General features: G+C 47.5%; 1 protein-coding gene, 1 long non-coding RNA gene and 1 pseudogene across 6 annotated transcripts in view; all 3 read right to left on the bottom strand.

The window, feature by feature from the left end:
* LOC310834972 (uncharacterized protein) overlaps positions 1-28,000 on the bottom strand; it is a 202,108-nt gene that overhangs the window by 46,059 nt on the left and 128,049 nt on the right. The gene's annotated exons all lie outside the window — the stretch shown is intronic.
* The window catches only part of LOC310835355, a 300,425-nt gene that overhangs the window by 158,821 nt on the left and 113,604 nt on the right, over positions 1-28,000 (bottom strand). The window lies entirely within an intron of this gene.
* On the bottom strand, positions 3-27,946 carry LOC310834687 (leucine-rich repeat neuronal protein 1 pseudogene; annotated as a pseudogene). 4 transcript variants are annotated; one of them, XR_014568638.1, is made up of 4 exons: positions 27,843-27,940; positions 5,291-5,358; positions 4,023-4,083; positions 3-2,938 (listed from the first exon to the last, which is right to left on the bottom strand). The product of XR_014568638.1 is annotated as a leucine-rich repeat neuronal protein 1 pseudogene (transcript). The 4 variants fall into 4 exon arrangements; XR_014568639.1 differs by lacking the exon at positions 5,291-5,358; XR_014568636.1 differs by lacking the exons at positions 4,023-4,083; positions 5,291-5,358 and having other exon boundaries at positions 3-2,936; positions 27,843-27,946.

Below are 28,000 nucleotides of genomic sequence, written 5' to 3'. Positions count from 1 at the left end.
TGTTCTCTAATGCCACAGCTTTATTCAAAAACTCATCTCTCCCCCCTTGCCCCCCAGGGGCTACACTGTCCCAGTTGCTCTGTCATCCACTTGTCACGCTCCCCTCCTTATTTGGCTACGACTACACAGTGAGACCTTGACTAAAGAATAAACATCCAGCTTCCTGGTGCTCTCTAGAGGCGGTGTATGCAGAGGTGGGTGCACAAGGGAGAAACGTGGGAGGAAAGGGCATGGATTGGGAAGCCCCATACCCTAAAATCCATGGGGAAGGGAGTTCTCCCACCAGGAGCAGGAGACAGAAGTGTGTGTGCCCACCTGCCACCTGTTTCCTTCACGGTTGTTGCCACAGGTAGGTCTTGGATGTGTCAATCTGGCCTGGGGGAGGGGGCAGCAGGAGAGGGTGCCCCCCTCCTGTGGCTGGAGGAGGGGGTGGAGCTGACATGGGCGGAGCCAGTTGCGCCAGCGGTGCCATGGGCAGGGGCGGGTCTCCCTCCGCATCCCACAAGCTGATGAGGGGCGGGTAGACCTCATTGAGCGGGATGGCCGCCGCATGCTGCATGTACTTCTTGAGCGAATGACGGCAGCCTTTCTCCTTGAGTCGCCGCGAGGCACAGAGAAGCAGCAGCACTGCACTCAGGGCGGCCAGCAAGGAGCCGGTGACGGCAGCCAAGGCTGCTCCTCCAGCCCAACCTCCCATCAGTTCCACTGCGAGCGAGGCCTCCTTGGTGGTGACATTGAGGCAGGAGCGCTGGGTGCGGGGCAGCTGCAGAAGAGGCGGAGTCATGGCAGAGGTTGGCAAGGGGCTTGTTGGGGGCGCTGAGGAGCCCTTGGAAACTGCCAAAGAAACTGTGGTTGTCAGATGACCCACAGAAGAGGCGGAAGACCCTTCTTGGGTTCCCCAGGAATCCAGAGAAGTTGCGGAAGCACGTGGGGTTGCTAAGGCAGCTTCCAAAGAGCTGGTGGAGGTCACCAAGGATGGGGGGACATCCGCGTAACCAGCAGCTGCCGAGGACCTGGGAAGAGAGGACACAACAGTAAGGCAAATCTCATAGCGGGTGGCTGGCTGTAGGTGCGTGAGGTTGAACTCCTTGATGCCTACAGGGACTCGTGCTGTGTAGCTCAGGTGGGGATTATGGATTCGCATGGTAGCTGACGACCACGGCAGCAGTGGAGGAGGTGGGTGGGCTGTGGAGGACCCATCACTCCTCTCACTCTTCCTCCCCTCCGCAAAGGATGTCGTCCACTCCACCACCACAAAATGTGACTGAACCTTCTTAGCAAGAACAAGCAGCCGGATGGGGGCAACGGGTCTGTCTTCTGTCACAGCAAGGACCACACTGCGGCTGGTAGAGCCCAGCCCATTCCACGCCACACAAGTGTAGACTCCTGAGTCTGCCGGGCTGGTGGCACTGATCTCTAGAGTTCCCCCTACCCTCAGATGGAGCCTCCCTGACCCTGTTGTCACTTTCCCCCCCGATGGCATTATCCAGTGGAACTGGGGTGGTGGCTCCGAGCTGGCTGGGCAATCCAGAGCTGTTGTTGAGCCGGCTGATACCTCCAGCCTCTCGGAGAGAGCCTTGGAGGAGATTTCTGGCAGGCATGATCCTCCCATGACACCTTTCAGCTCTTCTTGGAGCTGCTGCCCAGCGGCTTCCAAGGGCAGGGTGCAGAGCGTGGTTTGGGACTCAATTAACCGGACATGTCCCTTGGCCAACGCCTGCCAGACTTCTGGGCAGTCACAGCGTAGTGGGTTTCCATAGAGACTGAGCTCTGCCAAAGCTGGCAAGGCCCCTGTCAGGCCTAGAGGGAAGAGGCTGAGGGCCGCATTGCTGGCCAGAAGGGTGCGAAGAGCTGGCACCTCCCGGAAAGCTCCAGGATGCAAGTAGGAGAGACGTGGGTTGTTGCACAGCTCGAGCTTTGCCAACTCTGGGAGATTCTCAAAAGAGTCTTTGTGGATGCTGGTCAGATCCTCCATGCTGTTGAGGCTCAGCTCCTCCAAGTGCAGCATGTCCTTGAAGTCCCCTGTCCGAACTTCTGCGATGGGGTTCTTGTTGAGATCCAGGAACTTCAGGAGTGGAAGGCCCTTCAGTGCCTTGGTGGGAACATGCGGAAGATGGTTGTCGTAGAAGGACAAACTTTCCAGGTAATCCAGCCCTCGGAAAGCATCAGCGGGTACTTCGCTTAGCTCCATCCCAGCCAAGACGAGGCTGTGAAGCCGTCCCAGTGGCTGGAAGCTGCCCCCTTCTAGCTGCGAGATGGGGTTCTCTCCAATCATCAGGATCTCCAAATTGGGGAGAGGGAGGAACCAGCGGTGGTTAATGGCACGGAGATGATTGGCATTGAGATGCAGCCGAAGTAGGCTCCTCAAACCGGCAAAGGCCAACGGCTCGATGGAAGAGATGCGGTTGTGGTTTATGTAAAGTTCCTCAAGTGACGTGAGGTCATGCAAACAGTGGTCAGGTAGCTCCTCCACCTGGTTCTCCTCCAAGTAAAGCGTAATGAGGTGCGAGAGGTTAGCTAACCCAGTATCGCTGATTCTGGAGAAGTGGTTCTGCGAGAGGTCCAGCTCGGTCAGGTTGAGCAAGTGCTGCAGCTCCCCGCTGACCCTGGATATCTTGTTGCTCTGCAGCAGGAGAACCTGGGTGTCTGAAGAGAGATTCCCTGGCACTTGGGTCAGCAGCAGGTCATTACAGTCCACTGTACGGGCCTCGTGGTAGACTGACTGTGGCGTGAACCACGGGCGAGTCTCGCAGACACACTGTGGCGGGCAGGTGAGAGTGGCAGGCAGCAATCCTGGCAGGAGCAGCACCAGCAGCGCGTGGAGCGGGAAGGAGGGCATTGTGTCCTCCCCAGACAGGCACCCTTGGCAAGGCTGGGGAGAAAATCTTGATCTGTCAGATGTGAGCTCTAGGGCAGTCCATGGAGCAAGCTCATCTCTGGAAGGCAAAAGAGAGAGTGAGTTGGACCAGAGGTTTCCAAACTTATTTGGCCTACCACCCCCTTTACAGAAAAAAATTACTCCCCCCCCAAAAAAATCTACCTTCTTTAAGCAAGCGAACAGAAAGATGCAGTGACAAATTTGTGATCTTCTATGTGTTTATATTGCTACCTATGCTCTACAACACTTCCCACTTTCCAGGCCTGGGTGAAGCTGGAAAGGGAGAAGCCCTTGTCTCTGGCCAGGGGAGGCACTCTTGCTGTCCTGCAATGGTGCCTGACATGTCACTAAGTGTCATTACACAACAGATGAAACATGTACAAACTGTTTTTCAAAAATTTCTGCTCCTCTCTTCTTACTCTATGCTTCCACTGCCCCCTTATTCAATGTCCTCCATTTGCACCCAAGGCTACTACCACTCCCTGGGTCATTCTAGCCCCCCCCCCGGGGGGTGGCATTGCCCACAGTGGGAAACACTGGGTTAGACAGATATGAAAGTGGGGTTTCTCAGAGCAGGCATGTATTCTGAGTTCCAATCTAGCCTCCTGTCTCTGGCTGTATTCTGCTTCCTGTTGACTGTGAACTCCCTGTGTTTCCAGAGCTGGTGAAGGAATTCAAGGTAGCACCATGACAAGCCTTCTGTCCACGCCAGCTTTTCAGCTTGCTCCATGGAATGCTGCCCCCATGTGCTTCTGGAGACATTAAGCCATTCCTAGCTCATCATCTCGAGGGACGCGGGTGGCGCTGTGGGTTAAACAACAGAGCCTAGGACTTGCCGATCAGAAGGTCGGCGGTTCTAATCCCTGCAACGGGGTGAGCTCCCCTTGCTCTGTCCCTGCTCCTGCCAACCTAGCAGCTCAAAAGCACGTCAAAGTGCAGGTAGATAAATAGGTACTGCTCCGGCGGGAAGGTAAACGGCGTTTCCGTGCGCTGCTGTGGTTCGCCAGAAGCGGCTTCGTCATGCTAGCCACATGACCCAGAAGCTGTACACCGGCTCCCTCGGCCAGTAAAGTGAGATGAGCGCCGCAACCCCAGAGTCGGTCACGACTGGACCTAATGGTCAGGGGTCCCTTTACCTTTATCTTTAGCTCATCTCTAGACCAGGTGTGAACCCCTCTTCACAGAGTAAAGGCAGCCAGTGCCCCCTGGAGTGCACACAAACAGAAGCAAATGAAGCACAAGAATGTGAACAGCTGGGTGTGGGGAGAGCAGTGAAATGGCAAAAAAAAAAACCCCACCGCAACAACTTCACTGTGCTCTAAAGGAGTAATGTGAACACACCCTCTGTCTCTTTTTAAGAGTACATTTCTAGTCCTCAGTACTGTAGTGGACAATGTGAGCAACATCTGGTCTGGAAATCACAAGTAGGAATTTAGCTGTGGTCAGGACGTAAGCAGCCCGTGCCCCGTGCTGCTCCTTGCAGCTCTCCCCTTCCCTGTCTCTTGCCCCACCTCAACTTTTTCACATAACTATTTCTCAACTCTTCTCCAATCATCACTATTTTAGAACATAATAAATCAGAGTAAGAAAATGTGTGCAAATATCCGTAAAGAACTTCCTGCTGCTCTCTACACAAGATCCCATTCTGAGCCCCAAAGTCTATATTCCATTTCTTAACTCAGGTTTTCTAAGTAAATGGAATTTTAGGAGCTAACAACAACATCTGTGCACACGACACTTTTGCAAAAATGGTCACAAAAGGGCAAGACCTGATGAAAACACAGACCATACAAGCCATTGGCTAAGGCATTGCAATGTCACAGCCATGAGAAGGTCCAAGTTGGTGTCAGTTGGGAAAAGATGGAGAGAGGTCAGCAGCAGAGGGAGGGGCTTCCATGGTGCTCTCATCCGTTGCAGTTCAAAGTCAGCATGTCCAGGGCAGTAACAGTTCTGGTCCTCTCCTCCGCCACTCTTAAAAGGTTAAATCTGACTTCCCTGCTAAGAGGTCTATCTGGGAGAATTCCTCTTTTGGTGTGCATTATGTGCCCTTTGTTGGGAAAGGGATCTGAATTTCAAACCAACTTTTCTGCGGTGTGTCGCTGCGGTTTGCTGCAGTTCAGCTGTGTCTGCTCCAAGCACCTTCCCCATCCCCTTCTCTTTTTTTTATTTGTCTTGGCCATAGGCTAAAAAGTAATGAATGTCAAAGTCAAAAGTGTGCAAGGAATGTATCTGTAGAAATGTATCTGTAACTCCATACATCAATCAGAGATCAAAACTGAGATGAATTATGTGTTTATACACCCCAAGTGCATTGCTAAAGCACATTGTCACTGCTGCAATCAATCACATTCATACTTAAGAAAATCCTTAAGAGCTTTTGCTGCTTAAAAACAAAGTCACACTCCTACTGACACGGTTGTCTCTTCCATTTAAGAGGAATTTGATCTGGCCCAAAGCAGGTAAATTCTTGTCTCTATAAGCTGGATGACCGGATGCAAAAAAAGGAAGGGGGTCTCTAATAAGATGGAATTTTAGCAAGTGCAGCTTCTCTCTCTCTCTCTCTCTCTCTCTCTCTCTCTCTCTCTCTCTCCATAACAAGCTGCACCTACTGAAATGTCCTCTGCTTTACCACCCTTAGAAGGTACCAGAATCCAGGCCAAGTACATGCCATACATTTAAAGCACATTCTCTCCTCCCAAACAATTATGGGAACTGTAGTTTGTTAAGGGTGCTGGGAACTGTAGTTCTGCAAGGGGTGTAAACTACAGCTGCCAGGATTCTTTTGGGTTGGTTGCTTCTGATTTGTTTGCATAAATAGCAGATTAACAAAGGGACGCTCTTCCAAAGAGCCCTAGATTGTATCCAAAGAACCAGTCCTTAATTGGAGGAAGAAAAGGAGCAAGTCTTCTCAAGGAACAGGCACCTGATTGGACTTTGAAGTGGAAGGTCAGAGACTGGTGTGGTCAGCTGATGGGCTTCAGAAAGGAAGTTTAATGCCAGGTCCTTATTTTGTGAGACAGGGGTCCATCAGAGTTGATGGAAATGGATGGAGAGCTCTTCAGAAGCAGAAAGTACTGTAGAAGGGATAAGGAAAAGGCGGAGAAAGAGGGAAAGATGCAGCCTCTGGGTATCCAAAAGGTTCCTAGCTAGCAAGATGAACAGTATCACCTCTTATGCCTGAGTCAGGCTCAGAAATTAACACAGTGTTATGAGTTGGTGGGGGTGGGATAGGCTGTATGCAGAGACTCTTCTAATTCCTGGATATAGCAAGTGTTAAGATCTAATTCAAATTGCTGAAACAGCCAGACAAGTCTCTTGGTAAGGGCCCTCTAAGTAGGGGCCATTAAGGTAACAAAGGAAATGGCTCTGTGCCAGATGATTGGACCTCCCTCCCTCAACTCGCTGGTAGTTAGAGAATCAAAGGCCAGAGCTGGGAGCTCAGGTGTGTTTGAAGTAGAAGCTAGCAGGCTGCCGACTGGGCAGCTGGGAGACAGAGCTATGCCTGATTTCTGTTTGAAGCCAAGGCTGCAGCTCTGAGAGAAGCAAGACCCTTTGGGGCGGTTTAATGCTGTAAACCCCTCCATCGTAGGCTCAGATTGGATATATGTGTAAATAAACCATATATCCTAAAGACACCACAGTCTCCGCTGTTCCTCATTCCAAAAGAAACACCAATTCTGGGGAAGCTCCTGGAAGCCCTGGAATCTCTCACCTCTCAGAGACAGGAGTAGTGATAGTAAATCCTGTTTTACTGACAATCAGTGGGTGTAAAAAGTTTTTAAATAGTGCCAGCTAGGAAGAGTTTGTCCAATTTTTTTGGTGTGAAATGGCTTCTGTAAAAATCTTATTCTGTTGTCCAGGGAATGTTATTTGTTTTAGATGTTTTGAAATGTATCGTAGTTTTAGTGTGATCATTTGTTGCTGTTTTTTTATTGTTTGTCTGCTCTGGGATCTCTTTTAAGATTGAAGAGTGCAGCAGAAATGCTTGCAGCTTAAACAAACGAGCAAATGGAATATACCTGGAATGTCTCTCACCTACAGTCTGCAGTACCAGCACATTGCTTGAAATGGCTGATTAGTGTGCTTGTTTGTGAGCAAATTTACTTGCAGGTTAATAATAATAATAATAATAATAATAATATTATTATAATTTATTTCTACCCCGCCCATCTGGCTGGAGCACTTCTCCAGGAATGGAACTGTTTGTAAATTCCCAACCATCATGTCATTATATGTGACAAATTTGAGGGCAGAACCATTTTCCCTGGGAGGTCTCTGGAGATGAAAAATGTCATAGGTGAGCATAATACATCTATGAAGAAGCAGTTATGGCCATGAAATAAACCTGGTTTGGTACCCTGATCTGTGCCAATACAGCAGATGAGATGCAGATTATACCAGCTTTTCTTGGGTTGTTCTGGGACTAATCCCAAGGAAAACAGCTGGTGTAGATGCTGGTGCTTCTGTTCCTGCTTTGGGGGCTTGAGGGGGTGAGCTGTATTCTCCCAAGCTTCCCCTCCTTGTCCCTGGGGGCAAAAATCAGCGACCGGCTCCTGAACCCTGGGTGCTGTTGATCTGTCCCATCTGTGCAGGATGGGATTTTCTAGACAGTGGTGCTGGCAGCAAGAGGGCCTGTTGGGTAATTGGTGACCTAGATAAACCACTGTGTGGAACAGCTGGAGCCTGACAAGCCTTGCAGATCTCTGGGCGGGGGCACGGGGGGAGAGAGTCGGGGGACAGAAGATGAGAAGACATGACCCAGTGGATCAGGGCACTTGGTGCGATATGTGAGGAGCAGGGCAGGATTTGTGGAGGGCAGGAGGAGAGAGCAAAGTAGTGGCATGGGTTTAGGGTGCTGGGAGCAGTAAGTCATGTCCCAGCAGGAAGGATGATGGATTGCCAAATTCAGACCCCATGAGAGAGCTTTTGTCCATCTAAGTTCAGTCGGGTGCCCTTCCTCAGACTACGGCTCCCATCAGTCCTGGCTCCTGGCTCTGCTGGGAGGGGAGCTGAGTGCCGCAAGTTAGCCACCTCTGTCTTGAGGGTTGCATAGAAGAGAGAACTTCACTAGGTGTGATTTTTCCCATCTTGGCACCACTAGGATAGGAGATGCCTGTTTGTATTCACTCTCCTTCAGTGGCGTAGCGTGGGGGTGCAGGAGGGGCCGACCGCACCGGGCGCAACATCTGGGGGGTAGGGTTAGGGGGCGCAAATTACATGCCTTGCCCCGGGTGCTGACAACCCACGCTACACCACTGCTCTCCTTTGCAGTCCTTGAAGGTGGTACAGGAGCAACCAAAGCGATGGATTCTGCCTGAGGGATATTGCAGCCTGAATGCAGTCCCTTGAATCTCCCCACCCACAATCAGCTTCTGCTTGTTGTCTGCTCTGAAGGGCACAGCAATGCCGTCTCCTGCCCATATTCCCCTTGGATGACTGGACTACAAGCACGATAGGAAGATGGGGCAAGGACTGAGCAGAGTTAGGTGCCTCTGGCCAATCTCAGGCTTCTCTCTCCCTCTTAGGATTGCAAGATGAATGCTCATGGTCATGAATCAGAACTACTGCTCAATAAATACCATACACTGTCTAGCCACCATGTAACCTTTCTGCAAGCAAATCAGGATGAATGAACATAAGAAGAACCATCGGATCAGGCCAATGGCTCTTCTAGTCCAGCAGCTGTTCTCCCAGTGTCCTCCCAGATGCTTACAGGGGAATCTCCAAGCAAGACCCAAGCTCAAGGGTCCTCCCCTCTCTCCTCAGCTTCCCAGCATCTGGCATTCAGAAACATTGCAGACCCTCCTTTATTTCCCAGAGACAGTCCCAGATTTACAGAAGCCATCCTGGTTCCTGATTTGATCTTGGGATGTCCCACTTTCCTTAGGACATTCCTATTTTCATCAGAGACATGTTGGAGGGTATGGAGTTACGCGACCCCTGAGTTAAGGAGAGGAGTAACTAGACAACTTTTAGAAGACATTTGAAAGCAGCCCTGGCTAGGAAGCTTTTTAATGTTTAATGTTTTGTTATGGTTTCACATATGCTGGAAGCCGCTCAGAGTGGCTGCGGAAACCCAGTCAGAAGGGTGGGGGCATGATGATGATGATGATGATAACAACAACAACAACAACAACAACACTTTAATAGTATTTTCATGGGGGAAATGTTGGAGGGTATGGCATTGCAGAGCCAATTTTAGCCTTGTGCTCAATAGCGGACTCCAGTGACTGGTCCAAGTTCAACCACCCGGCTTCGAGGCCCCCAAGGTCTCCTCAGTCCTAGCCCAGTGACCAGGCCACTGTGCCACACAGGTGCCTTCCACAAGGTGTACCACTAAGCAGAGGGCCAGCAGAAGCTGGGGGATTTTTGAGACTCCTCATTCCCTGCCCCTCCTGCCCCCCTCTCCCCTGCAGCCGCAGAACTGGCGCCAGGCCTGGAAGGTACTGCGATTGAGGCATGTGAGGCAGAGCGTGAGCTCATTTGCACGAGGGCCGAGAGCAGCAACAGCAGCCAAATGCTGCCGTGAAGGGGAAGCTAAAAATAGAGATGTGTCAAAGAGAGAGAGAGAGGAGAGAGAGAGAGAGAAGTGGCGGACGGGGCGGGGGCGGGGGGAGGTGGAGAGTAGAATTTGTGACTAGGACTGTGACTTTAAGAGGACTTGCATTAAGGGTGAGCAGCCCTGGAAAACAGTGGATGGAAGTGGTCAGCGACTCAGAGCAGGCATGACACACAGATCCTGGCCCTGTGTCCTCGCCTGGGTGCTTCCCTTGTTCGAATTCTGGCAGTGGCAAGGTGTAGCGCGGGGCGGTACATCTGTTCAGGATGGCTGCTTGCTGTCGCTGACAAGGCCTGTGATGAAGGCAAGTTTCCCCCTCTGCCACTGATGCTCTTAATCCTGACCTCACATCCCTTCTTGTCCCCGGCTCTCTTGTTCAGAGCTGTCAGCTTTGCTGGAGAACATTGCTTTGTGGCTGGTCACTAAAGAAGAGCAGCTTTTTTAAAAAAGGTTTTTAATTTTTTTAAGGGAGATCTATTTAGGGAAAGTGTAGTGCTGTGCACTGTTGAAATTCCCATGAGTTCTGCTCTGGCATTCCATGGGCAGAAGTACTCGCCCTTGGGACTCTACACAGGCTGCTAATGGGGTGCCCTCCAGATGGACCACAACTTCCATCAGCCCCAGGCAGCATGGCCAAGGGAACAGAGATGATGGGAGCTGTACTCCAGCACAAATATCAGGATGGGACCCTGTTGGCTGCCCCTGAGTCACAGGGTGGGGAGATCCACACAAAGCTCTTTCAGGGTTGCAAATGTGCGTTCCACACACATTGCACAGAGCCATCTTCATGGAAGCCAAAAGCCCCTTAGTAAACCACAGGAACTGACTCTTGCCAGTTACGGTAAGCTCACAACTTACGCATTTAACTTGTGCACATTCAGCTTAACACATGTGGCAAATAATAATAATAATAATAATAATAATAATAATAATATGGAAAGGAGGTGGAGTTCCAGTAAAATGCCTTTGGCATTCCTGCCTGCCATTTAACCCAATGAGTTTTGACTATACACGTGATTCCTGGAAAATCGTTGTGGCTTCCTGTCCTACGACTGTTTGGTCATTCTGCTCTCATGGATATTGTGTGTGTTTGTGTGATGGGCTTGCATGCTGTTTTAAAGATGACTTTTAGTTGGTGGAATGCTCTTGGGGCAACTAGTTCTGGGCTACGTGGCCTAACAGTCTGACTCCTTGCAAGCCACATTGCCTGTGCCCAGCACTCAGCATGGTCAAATGTGTGTACACATAACATATTCTTTATTTCACATTCAAGTGCTTTGAGAACAGGCAAGTTGCCTCAGCTGCAGAAACAACTAACATCCCTCCTCCATGCCCTGCATTTTTTGTACAGTGGTACCTCGGCTTACGAACTTAATTCATTCCTGAAGTTCGTTCTTAAACCAAAACTGTTCTTAAACCAAGGTATGCTTTCCCTAATGAGGCCTCCCGCTGCCGGTGCCTTTCCACCATTCAGCTTCCATTCTTAGACTGAGGTAAAGTTCACAAACCGGGACACTATTTCCAATTTTGCAGAGTTTGTAAACTGAATCGTTCTTAAACTGGACCGTTCTTAAACTGAGGTACCACTGTATCAGGTTGAGGTAGACTTAATAATTTGGCTTTTCAATCACAAAAAGTGACATTTTTGTAGTACAGTCATACCTCGGGTTGAATATGCTTCATGTTGAGCGCGTTCAAGTTGCACTTTGCAGCAACCCGGAAGTAACGGAGTGTGTTACTTCTGGGTTTTGCCGCTTGTGCATGCGCAGACGCTCAAAATGGCGTCACGCGCATGCGCAGAAGCGGCAAAAAGCAACACGCGCGTGCGCAGATGTGCCGTCATTTGTTACGTTTGCTTCTGGATGCGAACAGGGCTCCGGAATGGATCCTGTTCACATCTCGAGGTACCACTGTAACAGCATCTCATGAATGATGAATTTGGGCACTCAAACCACTTTTTGAGTTTGACATCCCTTTTACACCTCTGTTTAAGTACACTGCTTTTGAATATGGCCACTGGTGTTTAACAGGTAGAATGACGAAGGCTGGGGGAATTTTGACTTCTGCCAATTTGCAGACTGATCTGATCCACATCTCCTGGACTAATGTGTGATCAGTATGAAGATATATTTCAGACACTGCTCTTCTTCAATTTTTTTGATGTTGTTCTTGGCTCAAAAAGCAAATAAAAGTTTTTTTTAAAGCATATATAAGTCTATGTTTTAAGATAAAATATATTTAGTAATGTGTATTTTGTGAGAAAGCATACATTTAAATACAGTTTTGGGGAGCATCTTTCTTTAAAAGAGAAGATTGATACAAAAAGGGATGAAGATTTATCAATGAACAAATGTGAAGTACTGGAAATGGACTGGATCTAGACTTATCCATCTTTCCCTGAGTAGAATGTGATCCAGAACTGGATTGAGGCTCGATTTAAAGTGATTCACACAAGAACTGTCATGACAATCTTCGGGAGAGAAAAGAGAGAGGAACAGATAGACAGACAGAGGAAGATCTTACAGAAATTAAAGTGGGTCATACATTGCAAGTTTGACTTAAAAGTCAGTCTTCGATCTGGAAAAGTCAAAGGCTGATGAGTCTGAGGACTAATCAGATTGAAGTGATTTTGAATGTGTGCCTGGGCTGAGGGTTTCCAGAGGTGCACAATCAGTGCTGTGTGCTACATGCAGAATTGCAACTGACATGAAGATAAGGGAAAGTTCACCTAGCATTCAATTTTTAAAAACAGTTTTGCTGAAATTTTAAATGATTTTTCAAGTTGGCACTAAAGAGCTTCAAAAGGCAACTGCTGGTATGTTTTACTTTGGTATTGTTAAAAACCAGAAGGAAAACTTTTAAAAAGCAAATACGATTCAAAAATTACACCAATAAATAAGGCAATATTTTTGGCCAAAAATAAATAAATTCAAAACTGCACTATAACATATTTAGCCATGAATACTTAGCTTTTCAAAAACTATATAGCTGAAAAATACAAATTAAAATATCAGGGTTGTTGTTTTTTAAAAAAAACTCCATACATCTAAAATGATCCTGACCAGAAACATAACAGTGAAAGTGCACCAAGGTCTATGGGTTCACTCACCTGTTGCCTCGTTGCACATATCTAAGCCACACCTCTTAAGAAACAGAGAGAGAGAGAGAGAGAGAGCGAGAGAGAGAGCACTTGATCAGGGATGAGGAACTGGGGGGTCCCTCCAGAGGCTTCTAGAGTACAGCTTCCACCATTCCTGACCATTGGTCATGCTTGCTGGGGCTGATGGGAGTTAGAGTACAACAACATCTGGGAACCACATGTTGCTCATCTCTGCACTAAAGCAGTCTAACCTTTAGAGATGGCGATAAAGGCTCCATTCTCTGGACAGCAATGAAAAGAAAGTCTGCCTTCAGCAGTCTGAGAAAAGACAGAGGAAGCACATGGGACACTCCAATGATGCTGTGTCTCATTTCCCATAGGAAGTGAATGAAGACACATACACAGCCCGCTCTGGCTTGGGACTACTGTGTGAATGGTCTTCTGGGGCACTTCCTTGGCAGATTTGTTCCCTGCATGGAAGTGTGCCTGTAAACTGTAACCTTCAACAGCCTCTGATCCACAGATTTTTAATGGCTGCACAAATGGTCCAGATTGCAAGGGTCACAAAGCACAGGCTCAGTTTGAGCAGCAGATGCAACATGACAACCCACTGTTTGGCTTGCCTTTTGTTGTTTGGTAATTGCCTGCCATTATAAGAAAAAATGGCCTGTGGTGACTGGGGTGAGCAGACACAACTCCTGCAGAAGAGCTTTGGCAGCTGCAGTTTGTGCTAGCCTTGGCAGAGCAAGCTGCACCTGCCCAACCGCTTCCTACCAGGAAAAGCATCACCTGCTGTGTCAGCCTGCTGCTGCTCAAGCCTTAGCAATAAAGAAGGAAAACAAAAGAGGGGAAATCCCTGGATCTGATGCAACTGAACTGTCCCTCCGTTTGCCATAGCCTGGTAGGGGAAGGGACATTTTTTGGCTTCCATCTAAAGTAGGCTTGCCAGCCTCTCTGATTCCTACACCTGTGGCTTTAACAATAGCATGATCGGCAAACATTAGCAGGGGATAAGGTTTGTCTCACGGCCTGCTCTGCAGGGGCACTTGTGAAAGAAAAAGAAACAAACAAAGCCTAAATGATTCCAAAGGCACCATATATTTCCTGTGGACTCTCTCAAAGGCAGCTGATCCTGTTAATTTAGTTCACAAAATCACAGAATTGTAGAGTTGGAAGCGACCCCCAGGGGTGATCTAGTCCCTCCCCCTGCAGTGCAGGAATCTCAATTAAAGTATCCATGACAGATGGCCACCCAACCTCTGCTGTAAAACCTCCAAGGAAAGAGAGCCCCCCACTATCAAATAGCTCTTACTGTCAGAAAGTTCTTCCTGATGTTTAGTCTGAAACTCCTTTATTGCAGCTTGAAGCCACTATTTGAGTCCTAGCCTCCAGAGCAGGAGAAAACAGGCTTTCTCCATTTTTTATGTGAAAACCCATTAGATGTTTGAAGATGGCTATCACTGGACCATAAAGAAGGCTAATCGCCAAAGAATTGATGCTTTTGATTTATGGTGCTGGAGGAGACTCTTGAGAGTCCCATGGACTGCAAGAAGATCAAACGTATCCATTCTTAAGAAAGTCAGCCCTGAGTGCTCACTGGAAGGACAGATCGTGAAGCTGAGACTCCAATACTTTGGCCCCTTGATGAGAAGAGAAGACTCCCTGGAAAAGACCCTGATGTTGGGAAAGATTGAGGGCACAAGGAGAAGGGGACAACAGATGGTCAGACAGTGTTCTCAAAGCTACCAGCATGAGTTTGACCAAACTGCGGGAGGCAGTGGAAGACAGGAGTGCCTGGTGTGCTCTGGTCCACGAAGAGTCGGACACGACTAAATGACTAAACAGCAACAACAATCATATCTCCTCTCAGTCTCCTCTTTTCCAGGCTAGACATACCCAACTCCTTCAACTGTTCCTCATAAGGCTTGGTTTTTTTGACCCTTGATCATCTTGGTCTCCCTCCTCTGCACACCTTCCAGCTTGGCAACATCCTTCTTAAATTGTGATGCCCAAAACTGGACAAAGGACTCCAGATGTGTCTGACCAAGGCAGAATAGAGTGGTACTATGACTTCCCTTGATCAGGACGATAGACTTCTGTTCAGGTGTGCCGACTTGCCTCTGCAGTTGAGGGGACCTGCGCTATGTGACATGAGCACTCTGTGCGATATGCAGATGTCACATCTGCATGCTGTGAGATGTGCTGGCCTGTCACATGCAAAAAAAGTAAAAAAGTCACAACAGGAATCCTGGATTATTCTCAGTGGTTCCCAGTTGGTGGTCTGCAGCCCCCAGGAAGTCTGTGTAACCCATGCAGGGGGTCCACAGCACTGTTTGCATAACACAAACTACCATAGAGATATTGGTTTTTTTTCAAAAGTAGGGTGTCCATGGCTTCGCTTTAAAAACAGGGGGATCAGCAACCCTTAGCTTAGTGGGACCCACTGCTCTCGAAGACTAAATTTTAGCAGGTAAGGGCATGCAGCAATGAGAAACTGTGTGTGTATGTGTGTTGAGCAGGGGGTTAGACCTGCAGCCACAACTAACAAAGGCAAGGTTGCTTTCGTTTTGATTTACACCCTTCTAGTTTTCTCAAACATCAATGTGACATGCAGAACATTTTAAGCTAAGTTCTTCCTATCACTTCCTCTCCGCACTTAGAAACTCTCCACCTGCTAAACTGTCCGGCTGTCACTGCAAATACAAGAGCAGGGCCCTTTTATTTATTTATTTTAATGAAAAAGGCAACTTTACTAATTATAGAATCATAGAATCATAGAATCATAGAGTTGGAAGAGACCACAAGGGCCATCGAGTCCAACCCCCTGCCAAGCAGGAAACACCATCAGAGCACTCCTGACATATGGTTGTCAAGCCTCTGCTTAAAGACCTCCAAAGAAGGAGACTCCACCACACTCCTTGGCAGCAAATTCCACTGTCAGACAGCTCTTACTGTCAGGAAGTTCTTCCTAATGTTTAGGTGGAATCTTCTTCCTTGTAGTTTGGATCCATTATGAGATAGATGCTTCACTCTCCTTTGCATTTGATTACTGCAGTGACGGAGAAGCAGGATTATATATATATATTTTTAACCAGCAAGCCGCATTGTAAGCCACTGACAAGGAAGTTGGGACTATTTTCTTACAAAGTCTGTCTGCCACACAGAAGCTGAATGTGAGGACATCCCCGTCCCCTAGGACTGTATGGATGCTGCAGAAGAGTTATTTGGGGCACGTATAAGAGAGGGAACTCAAGGAATTGCGAGTGGCAGAGAGCCAGAGCTGGCAACATGGTGGTGACCCCCCCCCCCGGGCCAGCCCTGTCATGAAGAAGGGCATTTTGGCACCTGAAGCAAACACAAAATGGCGCCCTGCCACCAGAGAAGAAGGGGTGAGTGAAGATCCACACTTGTCTAACAGGGATGGGGCACCATTTGTCCCCTGCACAAGACTCTGGAGAGCTGCTACCAGTCACTAATGAGCTTAGATAGACCTAATGGTCTGAACCGGTCTAAGGCAGCTTCCCATGTTTCTATGTTCCTTGGTCTGAGGACGCTTGTTGCAAACTACTTGTTTCATGTAATCGTTCCCAGCTGCAAAGACACTGGCGTTTGACAGCTGAGCTGTTAGCCATCCAGTACCTGCCTGTTTGCTTTGTTCAAGGATGGGGTACCTGTGGCCTTCAAGATGCTGTCGAACGCCCATCAGCCCCAGCCAGCATGGCCAATGGCTAGGGATGATGGGTGTCACAGTCCATCAATCTCTGGAGGGCCACAGGTGCCCCATCCCTGGAAATCTTGCTCCAAGTGCTCTCAGCACTGGAGATAAGCAGATGCAGACTCTAGATAAGGCCTTTTCTTAGCATGCCTAAATTTCTGGAACATCATCTGCAGAGCCATACACACCAGACATTTAAAGCACACTTACAGTGGCTGGGTTCCCTCAAAGAATCGTGGAAACTGGTTTACCCCTCACATAGCTACAATTCACAGCACCCATAACAAACTACTGCCCCCAGAATTCTCTTGGGGGGGGGTAGCCATGTACTTAAAATGTATGATGTCAAGGTTTTCTTAGCACCTAGATGAATTGTCAGAGGAAGACTATTTTATTTGCTCTGTCCTTTGTTTAATGGGTTTTTTTATTTACTGTTTTGCTGCTGCCTCATTTAGTATTTGTTGTCCCCCCCCCCCCCGGCAGTTTTACTTAGAATTAAAGGTAGGCAATGCAGACATGCTGAACAGAGAAGCACTTGCACATGCCTTTTAAAGGTTTGCCACATGGCAACAGTGATTCCACTGTGGTCACAGCCCCTGGCCATGCTGTCCCCCAGTGGCTTGGAAATTTGGGAAATCTTGTACAGTAGTTGCTACTCAGTAAGGTTTTGAGTGACTCCTTTGCTCCTGCTGATTTCAATTAGTGTGCGTGAGGCTTTGGATTGCTGGTTTACCCACTTGCTCTCTCCCACAGGCCCAAATATGAATCCTGACCGAGTGGTTCACTGTAAGTCTCTTTGGAATCCCTGCAGCTGGTTCCTTTGGGGCCCCAGCGATCCTCTCACCCAGGTCTACATTTGGGTCTGTGGGACAGAACATGTGCAAACATAGCTTTTCTTACTCTTCATTAGGGTTATTTCTTGGGCCAAGGTTGAGAGCCCAGCTTAATGGACAGTATTAATTCTGGGTCTATTGGGTTGCAAGTATTGGGATGGAACTGCTCTCTCTCTGCCCCACAACACACAAACACAGCATATTGACGCTTGCTCTCATTTCCCCTCCTTGTCTTTGACAGTTTGGTGCCGGAGGCTTATGAATATTAATTGGACCTCTTGAATAATTGATCCCCACACCCATCAATCCCGAACTTGAACTGACCCTCTTTGTACACACTCACATGCACAGCGCATCATGCCAGGAGGGACCTGGCTCTGGAGTGTGTTGGCGCAGGGCCTCACATAGTTGGGGGGGCGCACTTGTGACTGCCCACTGATGATTGTGCATTGTGGTTATTTGCATGTGTTTGCAGCGGCTGCGCTGGCAGGTAACTAGATGCAGAGAAGAACCAGGCTCCTTGTCAAATGGATCTACGAAAGCAGGGATTTTGGCAGGTGCAGCTGCTCATCCCAAAGGGGAGGAGAAAAAAACAAAACCTGTCAACATTCTCTCATCCAAGGTACAGGAGCACTGCCTTCCTTTGGACCTGCCCACTTTTTATACGATAAAACAACATAATCATAACGTTACATTAAGCCATTTGAACAAGCCCCTAGAACCAATATCTGACTGAACTAAGTCAGAGAGAGAGAGAGAGATAAAATCTTTCATCTGTTTTTCCCTTGTGTCTATTTTTAGATTGTAAGCCCCTTGGGGATCTGTCTCCCCCCACTGTTTTCTTTTTGTTTTTTGCAAAACAAACAAATGCACTGTACATCTCTCCCTCAAGAACCCCAGATAGTTAGGCTGCTTCCATACCCTCCAACATTTCTCATAGTGATTCCCTATTTTTTATTATTATTATTAATTATTATTATTATTATTATTACTTTTATTATTTATAGTCGACCCATCTAACTGGGCTGCCCCAGCCACTTGGGGGGCTTCCAACATATATAAAAACATAATAAAACATTAAACATGACACAAAACAGGGCTGCCTTCAGATGTCTTCTGTGGTTTAACTTTTATGTTGCCATGATATAGCATGATATAGCAAGATAGCCAGACTGACAAAACAAAGCTATGGTTTGTTTTAAGCAGAATTTGTTCAACAAACCATGAGTCACCTCACAGAAGAGCAAACCAGCCATGGTGTGTTTCTGCAAAGCTCGGTTTGTTTTTCCCTCATGGCGCTAAAGTTTGGTGAGCATCTGGGATGGGGTGATCAGACAAACTGTAGTCAAGAAAGGCTGTTGGGTTCAGGCATAATGCCAACCCATAGTTCAAAGAAGCCATAGTTTGTAAGTCAACAAGAAACCATAGTTTCACATCATAATTTGTGCTGGAAACGTGTCACAGTTAGTTTGCTGAACTGGTTTCAGACATTCAAACAAACCACACTTTGGCTAAACAAACCATGGCTTAGTTTTATGTGCAAACCAAACCTGTAGTTCGTTCCCCCACCAGAACCGTAGCTGGTGATTTTGCGCCCCTGGCAGAAGCGTCCAGGTTGCTCCGCTAGCCATGGACAAATGAGCTCTTCTTCCCTCCACTCCTCCAACACCTCCCCCATCCACCCATTCAATTCACCCTCTATTTAAAACCATTTCTTACGAGGCAATAATCAATATTTATATTTATGGACATATTTTAGCCAATTTTGTGCCCCCCCATTGCCTGCACCCCTGGTAGGGGCCTACCTCACCACCCTCTAGCTATGGCCCTGCCCCCAGACCTTGCACAAGTAAAGGGCTTGTTCTAAGGTGTAATATAGAAGTTTCAGAGTTTCAGATCTCTTTATTTCATTCATTTTCATATGTGGTACATTTAAAAATTGTACAGCTGGCTTGGTTTGGAATCAAGAGTTTGCATATTTTGTCTCAATATTGTGTAGTTCAAAATGTGTCTTTGTGCACTAAATATGTTTCCTTTTTGTGTGGATGTTTCACTTGTGTAAGACAGATGATCTAACAGCATGAGCTTATTTGATGGACATTTGCTAGACATTTTGAATGTTTTTGGGTGATCTTCCTTAAGCCCTTGAGGACAGAGGCAGGGTTTGTAATATGTCTGCAAAATATTTTTTAAAGTTGTTTGTCTGTTCACCATGTATTTGGATATTTAAGATATTGTAACCAAATCTTGCATGATGGTTCCTCAGATCAAGGAGCATGTTTTTGTCCAAATTTGTATATAATTGGATGCCATTAAACAAGATGATGGGCTGAACCTTTCAAAATTGCAATGATTTTAACTCTGTATTGATTTTGTTTTGTTTGTTTGTTTCTTAGAATTCTCAAGCAACACTGGGTATGAGGTTTCTTGTATAATATAAAAAATATAAATATAAAAAATGCAACTCATGCTTTAATGAGAAGGTGCCTACCTAGTTGTTGCGTTAAGCCCAAATATAATGTTGGACAATTAGTAAATTTCTTTAAATAAATGAGCATATGTACATGAAAAGTGATGATAATGACAACGGCATGTGTGTTTTGTCCCCTTTTGAGAGAAGGACAGCCTAACTGATAAGCGAATATTGTCTGTGTGTTCCTGTTTAAACATATCACAGTCCTGAGGTTTCATTGCCCAAATGAGGGTTCTGTTATTTTGATAGTTGTTACCCTGATGCTAATCCAACGGGAGAACAGCTGCCAGGAGATATTTATAAGCCTAAACAGTAAGGTCGTTGCTGCAGAGGAAGAATTCTAGATCTGGAGTAGAAAAATAGCCCATATCATGGAAGCCATTCATTTAACGAAGCTTCCACACACCCACACCCTGCCCATTTTCAGTTTATTTTTGTTTCCTCCGCAGGCAAAAACAAAAGTCCAGGATTCAGTAAATCCCTAGAGAATTGGGAAAACCTGAGAAAAAGGAACAAGCAACATTTTGCAGAAACCTATGGGTATGTGGGCAGAGACACAAATGTGAATTTGGTAGGTTTAATAGAAACTGGTGAAGACTTTTTATTTATTTCAGAAGGCTTTTGGAGAGTGATTTTATGTTATCTAACTGTATTGACCATTGAGTTTTTTGTGTTCTTAGGATTTAGGGGGTGCAGAGAGTGGGGGAGGAACTATCCTTCAGGACTACTTTAAGACCCCCACCCCAGGGAGCTGTATAAAGCCCTGCAAGTTTAGCCCGTTAAGTCAACCAGCACACATATGGAGCCTGAATGCCATAGTCAACGGTCAACAGGTAGCAAGCAGCATCAGCCCTAAGCAGGGTCAGACTATGTGTGAGGCCAACACCTGGCACCCCCAAATACATCTTCTCAATTTTGTGCCCCCTTGGCTCAGCGTCCTGTGCGAGAGAACCACCCCCACTGCACTGAATCTGGCGCTGCCCCTAAGGTGGCAAGAAACCCTGGGCTGGCTATGTGTGTCCCTCAACCCACCTCACCCAGCCAAGTGGAGGAACCCAGGAAATTCCATCTGGTCTTTTAGTTCTTCTGCACTACTAGAGAACAGGAAGTTAAGTGCTGTCCATGAGGACAAATGGGGCACTGCCCCACCGGCCTCAGCCTTGATTCTTCTGAGCTAACCTGTTGCCTTCTTGTCTGCAACCAGCCCAATGGCAATCAGCTTCCACCTCCATAGTCTGATGGCTGCCATTGCAGGCATCAGGGGGCAGAGGATGGGAGAGGAACAAGAATTAATTGCCATTGTCTCTGGCTCCCCCTACTGTTGGCCTCCTGACTTCTACCCTAAAAGTACCCATGGAAACCAGCCACCCCTGGTTAAGTACCAGTCTGGGCAGAGTCAGGGACAAAGGCAAGTGTATGGATGTAACCAGGCTTTATTTTCGGGGGGGAGGGGAGAAGAGGCTTTATGGGGGGGGGTGAACTGAATTATCTGCCACACAATCAGTCAGTGAAGTATTTTTATTTATTTACTTGATTTGGGGTGGGGGAGCAGCTGCCCCTGGCTTCGCCCATGAACAAGTGGGGTTTGCATTATGGCTTGTAACCAGAAGGAGGGTGATTTGAGCTCACCCAGGGATGGCTGTGGGCAGGCTCCCTTCCCACTCTTCCCACTCTACAGTTCTATGAACCGCTACCCCACCCCTCTCTGCACCACTCCTCCTTGGAGTGCTGCATAAAACGAGGCTGAGGGTCACAGACAAGTGTCCTTTCTTTTTTTCATCAGAAGTCCACCTGTATGACACTAGCATCTCACATGAGCACAAATGTTAAAAGGCAAAAATAGAGACGATTATATTGCAGAGACAAGCATCAGAAAATATGGACATTCCCGAGTGAAGGAGGATATCCGGAGGCTCTGCTATGGATGACAAGAATGTGCAATTCTCAGAATATTTGTAAGTGAACCAGCAGCAAAGAAGATTGCACCTCAGCACGTGAAGGGTGCATTTCCTTTCCTTTATTTCTGAGTCATATATCCATGTAAAGCAATTTTTAAAATCCCACTTTTCCTCAAAAACACTTTAAGACAGCTGACAACAGCCAAGCTAAACAACACAGAAGATGTGCAAAAATTAAAAGTAGCCAAGGCTGAAGCAATCTAAAGGCATCATATGAAAGAATTAAAACAGCTTGCAACTGAATAACCCATAAAGGAAAGGCTTTTTTCTTTGCAGCTAAAGCTCTCTATAGAGGTGGCAAAGTGGCCTTCCCTTGGGAGGAAGTGCCAAAGTCAGTTCACGGGGTCAGGCACCAGGCACCAGGCACCAGTTCTTCTTCTTCTTTGGCGATCCCTCCTGGCCGAGTAAGATTGTCTTCCATGAACACGGTTTTAACAGTGAGTCCGTAAGTGACTGTGGAGGCCAATTCTGGATCCATACATCCTTCCACAGTGGGGACATTGGTTCCCGGGCAGGAGTTGATCATGGTGTGGATTTGCCAAGTGTGCCTTCCTCTTAGCACGTTTCTCCCTTGTGTTCTGAGTTTGAATGTCTTCAAAGTCCATGGCACCTTTGGTAAAGGCTGTTCTTCAACTGAAGCGCTTGCAGGCCAGTGTTTCCCAGTTGTCAGTATTTATACTACATTTTTAAAGATTTGCCTTGAGAAAGTCTATGAACCTCTTTTCTTGACCACCAACATTATGCTTTCCATTTTTAAGTTCAGAATAGAGTAGTTGCTTTGGAAGACAATAATCAGGCATCTGCACAACATGACCAGTCCAACAAAGTTGATGTTGAAGAATCATTGATTTGACACTGGTGATTTTTGCTTCTTCAAGTACACTGGCATTAATTCGCCTGTCTTCCTAAGTGATATGTAAATTTTTTTGGAGGGACCATTGATGGAATCTTTTGAGGAGTTGGAGATGGCATTTATAAGTGGTCCATGTTTCAGAAGCATACAGTAAGGTTGGTAGTACAATAGCTTTGTAAACAAGCACTTTGATTTCCCTGCAAATGTCCTGGTCCTCAAACACTCTGCACTTCAATCAGGAAAAAGCTGCACTTGCAGAGCTCAGGCTATGCTGGATTTCGGCATCAGTGTTGACCCTTGTGGAAAGATAACTGCCCAGGTAGGAGAAGTGATCGACACTTTCCAACGTTACTCCATTGAGCTGGATTTGTGGCACTGCAGAGGGGTTATTTTGTGCTTGTTGGTGCAGCACTTTGGTTTTTTGGATGTTGAGTGATAGGTAAACTTTTTGTATGCTTCTACAAAGATATGCTCCTGCCAACCTAGCAGTTTGAAAGCACGTCAAAGTGCAAGTAGTTAAATAGGTACCGCTCCGGCGGGAAGGTAAACTGCACTTCCGTACACTGCTCTGGTTCGCCAGAAGTGGCTTAGTCATGCTGGCCACATGACCCGGAAGGTGTACGCCGGCTCCCTTGGCCAATAAAGCGAGAAGAGCTCCGCAACCCCAGAGTCGGCCACGACTGGACCTAATGGTCAGGGGTCCCTTTACCTTTATCTTTTACAAAGATATTGGACACAGGTGGCGCTGTGGGTTAAACCACAGAGCCTAGGACTTGCTGATCAGAAGGGCGGTTCTAATCCCCGCGACGGGGTGAGCTCCCCTTGCTCGGTCCCAGCTCCTGCCAATCTAGCAGTTCAAAAGCGCGTCAAGGTGCAAGTAGATAAATAGGTACCACTCTAGCGGGAAGGTAAATGGCGTTTCCATGTGCTGCTCTGGTTTGCCAGAAGCGGCTTAGTCATGCTGGCCACATGACCCGGAAGCTGTACGCCGGCTCCCTCGGCCAATAAAGCGAGATGAGCGCGCAACCCCAGAGTCGGCCATGACTGGACCAAATGGCCAGGGGTCCCTTTACCTTTACTTACAAAGATATTAAGGATGGTTTGGAGGTCATCCTCTGAGTGTGAACACACTATGTTGTCTTCAGCATACTGAAGCTCTATGACAGAAGTTATGGTAACCTTACTCTTTGCTTTCAGCCTACTCAGATTAAAGAGCTTTCCATCTGTTTGATATATTTCTACCCTGGTGGGGAGTTTCCCTTGGACAAAGTGTAGGATCATGACAGTGAAAATAATAAATAGAGTTGGGGTGATAACACAACCCTGTGAATGGTTCACTTTGAGAGCCATTGTCAGGTGTCAGTATCATGGCATTGGTTGAAATCCTGCACTCCTTTGTGATGGATTTAGCTAAGACTCATTTGTCTCCGAAATGAATCATGTTCAGAGTCAGATGCCATTATTTTAAGGATGCTGAAAGGAAAATGGTCTCACCCTCATATAAATTAATGCGGCAGAAGACAGAATTGGGATTTGAAATGACTTTAACAAATTGGAGAACTAAATGGGCCCAAACTATCAGAATGAAATTCAATAGGGATAAATGTAAGTTTCTACACTTCGGCAGGAGCAGCCAGCTGCACAAATATAAAATGAGAGATTGCCAGTCGTACGTATGAAAAGGATCCAGGGGTCCTAGTGGATCACAAGCTTAGCATGGGCAGCTGGGTTGATGCAACAGCAAAAGACCCTAAAGCTATTCTAGGCTGCATCAGCAGAAGTCTAGTGTCCATATCAAGGGAAATCATAGTCCTGCTCTAGTCTGCCATGGGCAGACCATACCTGGAATACGGAGGGCAACCAAGATGATCAAGAGTCCAAGCCTTATGAGGAATGGTTGTTTAGCCTGGAAAAGAGGAGACTGAGAGGAGATGATAGCCATCTTCAAATATCTCAAGGGCTGTCACATGGAAGATGGAGGAAACTTGATTTCTCCTGCTTTGGAGGGTAGGACTTGAACCAATGAATTGAAGTTACAAGAAAGGAGATTCCGGCTAAACACCAGGAATAACTTTTTGACAGTGGAACCTTGGGAGGTTGTGGACTCTTTCCTTGGAGGTTTTTAAGCAGAGGTTGGATGGTCATCTGTCATGGGTGTATTAGTTGAGATTCCTGCATTGTAAAGGGTTGGACTAGGTGACCCTTGGAGTCCCTTCTAACTCCACAGAGCTATGCTTTTATAATTCTATAAGTGAATTCACAGATTGTATATAGCAGGGCCTTCTTTTTGGGAGCTCCCTTCCCTAGGAGCAGAAGATGACATCCTTCCTGTGTGCCCCAAGTGGGCAACTAATATTCTAACAAGGACCATGTTTTGAACTGAGCAAGGTCTGAAAGGCCAGCGACTTTGGCTGTGGCCACTGACTCACTCCAAATAACTCACTCCAAATGTGGATAGAAGCCCTGCTGTCCTGCTCCCCTCCCCCTCCATTTAGCCTGAGCAGGTGAGGCATGTACTACTGAAATCATAAGCACAGGAAGACTGAGAAAACCCCACTGGCAAACTCCACCAGCAATAACCATGGCGTCTGCCAGATCTTCATCTTCTGGAAAGAAGTCGGTTACCTGGCAAACATGACCTATGCTCTGATTGGCTGAATTAAGGGGTTTGATGGCAGTGATTCCTGGGTAGCTTGCAGATGTGACAGGCCTACTCTGCAAGGCAGTTGTGCAAGGAAGAGTGTAAGCAGGCTCTCCTTGCCTGCCCCAAGAAGCAGAATCCAAAGGCTCCTTCATCCTCCCATGGCCAGGGCACTTTCGAGAAGCATCTCAGGCACCATTTCCCTGAGCTTTGCTTTGTTTATGCAGAACACAAGTAACTACATTTTGTCATATATTGAAGGCTTTTCCCCCAGGGCTGGTTGGTTTATTAGTGCCAGTTGGCTTTTTAAAAAAAGTATCTTATTTTTGGTGTAGTTTTTACTGTGATCTTTTGTTGTTGTTGTTGCTGTTGTTGTTGCTTGTTTAAAGAACCTGTTTGCTTCTCTTGAGTCCATGGGTAGGAAAGGCAAATAACAAGTATTATTATGAACAGATGGAAATAACGCAGCACAGCCAGCAAGCAGTGTCAGCAGCTGATCAAGGGACTCAACTGCTACTTTGTGCAGGGAGAACTGTGGCCTTTGAGGGCACCTTGAGAGATTTGCCACTGCATTAAGTAGAGATAATTTTATCCTAAAACTTTCTGGATGAATGTGTACCCAATGCTCCTCCAGCAACAGGAAAGTTGTTGTTTTGTTCTTGCATTTGATTTGGTCTCCCAGCCTGCTCCCTCTCACTGACCCCTAGGTGGCCTCAGGGAGTCCCGGGCCCCATTACAGTGCACATCTCACAGAGCTACTAATTTCTTCACAGAAGCATTCCTCATCCCAATGTAAAAACTGTCCAGTTCCCTCAACTTTTCTTCTTTGCTCTTTGATTTGAAGCCCCCTTCTCGGCTGGGAATCTTTCTAATTTATCTGTTATGTGCTGACCTTCTTTTCTTATGGGACATGACCAAAATCTCCAAAATTAACCTAGACGAGGGCATCCAAGCAAAGAATAATAATTCATAAATGAGCTCAGTTGCATTAAGAAGAGGAAATGGGGACCCGGGGGGGGGGATATGAATGAATCAGTGGACAATTATTGAATGACCATATCCACTGAATCCTAAACAGGGGTCAAAGGGAGACTGCCCAAAAGAACCCACCACAGCTGGGTGCGACAAAGAGCTCCTCTAACTTCTCTTTCTCTTTTGCCTCTGTTTTGTTTAACCAGTGAGGCTGCAGTTCTTGCCTGCTCAAGGGAAAGCATGGCTAGTTTCTCTCCTTTTTTCTGATGATTGTGCTCCCCCCCCCCATTCCAGAAGGTCATCTCTGGGGAAGGACTGGCCTTTAGCAAAGGACAGCCTTTGCCCTTCATACTCTGAGCTGTGCCTTCGCCATGTGGAATTCGTTTTTCTATTCTGTCGCAACCTGTGCAGGGTGATTACAGGATGACACTGAAAAGCAGAGAAGGCGCAGATGAATGGGTGGTTCCCATCTGCCCAGTGTCTCCAAGACTTCTGCTTCTGTCTAGAAGATATCTTAGGGGGCTGGACGTGGGATCTGTTCTCATCCAACGCACGTTCTCCTTGGGAAGCTGGGGCAGGACAAAAGAGTCCCATGGAGGAGGGTGGCTTCTCCCAGCGAAACTTTCTCCTTCACTTAGAGTTTCTGCACTGCTTCAGAGTCTCTGTCCAGGCTCTCAAGAGTTGCAGTGAGCAGTGGAGTCAGATGGTTGGCTCCTCTACACTGACTGGCAGCATCTCCTACAGTTTCAGGCAAGAAGTCTCTCCCAGCCCCACCTGGAGATGCCCTTGGGCAGGGGCTTTCTTCCTAAGCTGTGCTCCCCTTTCCTGTGGTCACCCTCAAAGAGCTTTCCTTCTTTGCTGCCATTTTAGAGGCTTTTAAGGTTGGGAACAGAGCAAGAGCACTTCAACCTCGCCATTCCTTGAATCAAAACATAAGTGACAGCACAGTGAAGTAACACAGTAGAGCTAAACCTGCTGCCAGTTGGCACACCATGCACTTCAGTACATATTGGGGCTGTTCAGTTAATTCCAAAGTACTTGGAACGAAACTAGGAAGCAATGTGTTGATGGCTACTGGCTGGTTGGAGGCAGGCAGGCACGGGGAGTCAAACTAACCCTTAAAAATGGCACAGCCTGCTTGGCTGCATTGAATGTGCATGGGGATGGAAGTCTGTGCCCCCAGTTAGTCGAGTCCCAGGGTTCCCTCATCAACCTTCCTGGCTATGGTGGATCACCTTCAGCCCTGGCTTCCAGCCCCACCTCACCTGCCTGTGCAATTTAGGAGGGGAACACTCCAGGGATGACCCAAGGAGTTGTTTCTCTCTTTTTTTTGCCCAGTCCTAGATGTAGCATGTACCATGGTGACAAAAGAAGGGCAGCTTTAAAAATCACTCCAAATACCACAAGCATAGCATTTTTCCTTTTGTGCCAGAATCAATGAATTGCTTGGACTGGATTTGACTTTAGAGAGCTGGGAAAGGTGGTCTGCAGAACTCCTGGCTTGCTTATATCCTCCATCCTAGGTGGGGAGTGGGATGCTAGGGAAGGTGGGCTGGGCACCAGGGAATCCCTGAGGTTTTTGTCCCTGGAGCAGGAAGCAGGATGGGGGAATAGTGCAGATCGTTGGATGGACCCAAGTGGATGCGTTAAAAAGAAGCGGGGATGGCCAGATGGGCTGGGAGAATGGTGCTGGGATTGAGGAAGGGGAGCTGAGGAATTAGGTCAGTACAGAGGACGAGATGAAGCCGGGAAACTTTCCGCCTAGCTGCTTCCCCACTCCGCCCCTTCCACCTCCTGCATCCCGACTCCCGCAGCAACCGCATCCTTCGACCGTGAACTGGGGGACCCAGGCTCACTCACCCGCTGCCTCGCCTAGGGCACAGCCGGGGTCCGGCTTCTTTTGCTGGGGTCAGTAGGTACCCAACTCCTGCTTCCAGCTGTCACGCTCTGAAGTCCCAGATTTCAAAGCGGGGGGGGGGGGGCGTTGTAAGGAGAGCAGCGTGGGGGCCGCCCACTTC

The sequence above is a fragment of the Podarcis gaigeae genome, assembly GCF_964106915.1.
Source record: "Podarcis gaigeae genome assembly, chromosome: 17".
Lineage (NCBI taxonomy): Eukaryota > Metazoa > Chordata > Lepidosauria > Squamata > Lacertidae > Podarcis > Podarcis gaigeae.
Note: the sequence above shows the minus strand (reverse complement) of the source record. Positions and strands in the feature narration are given on the sequence as shown.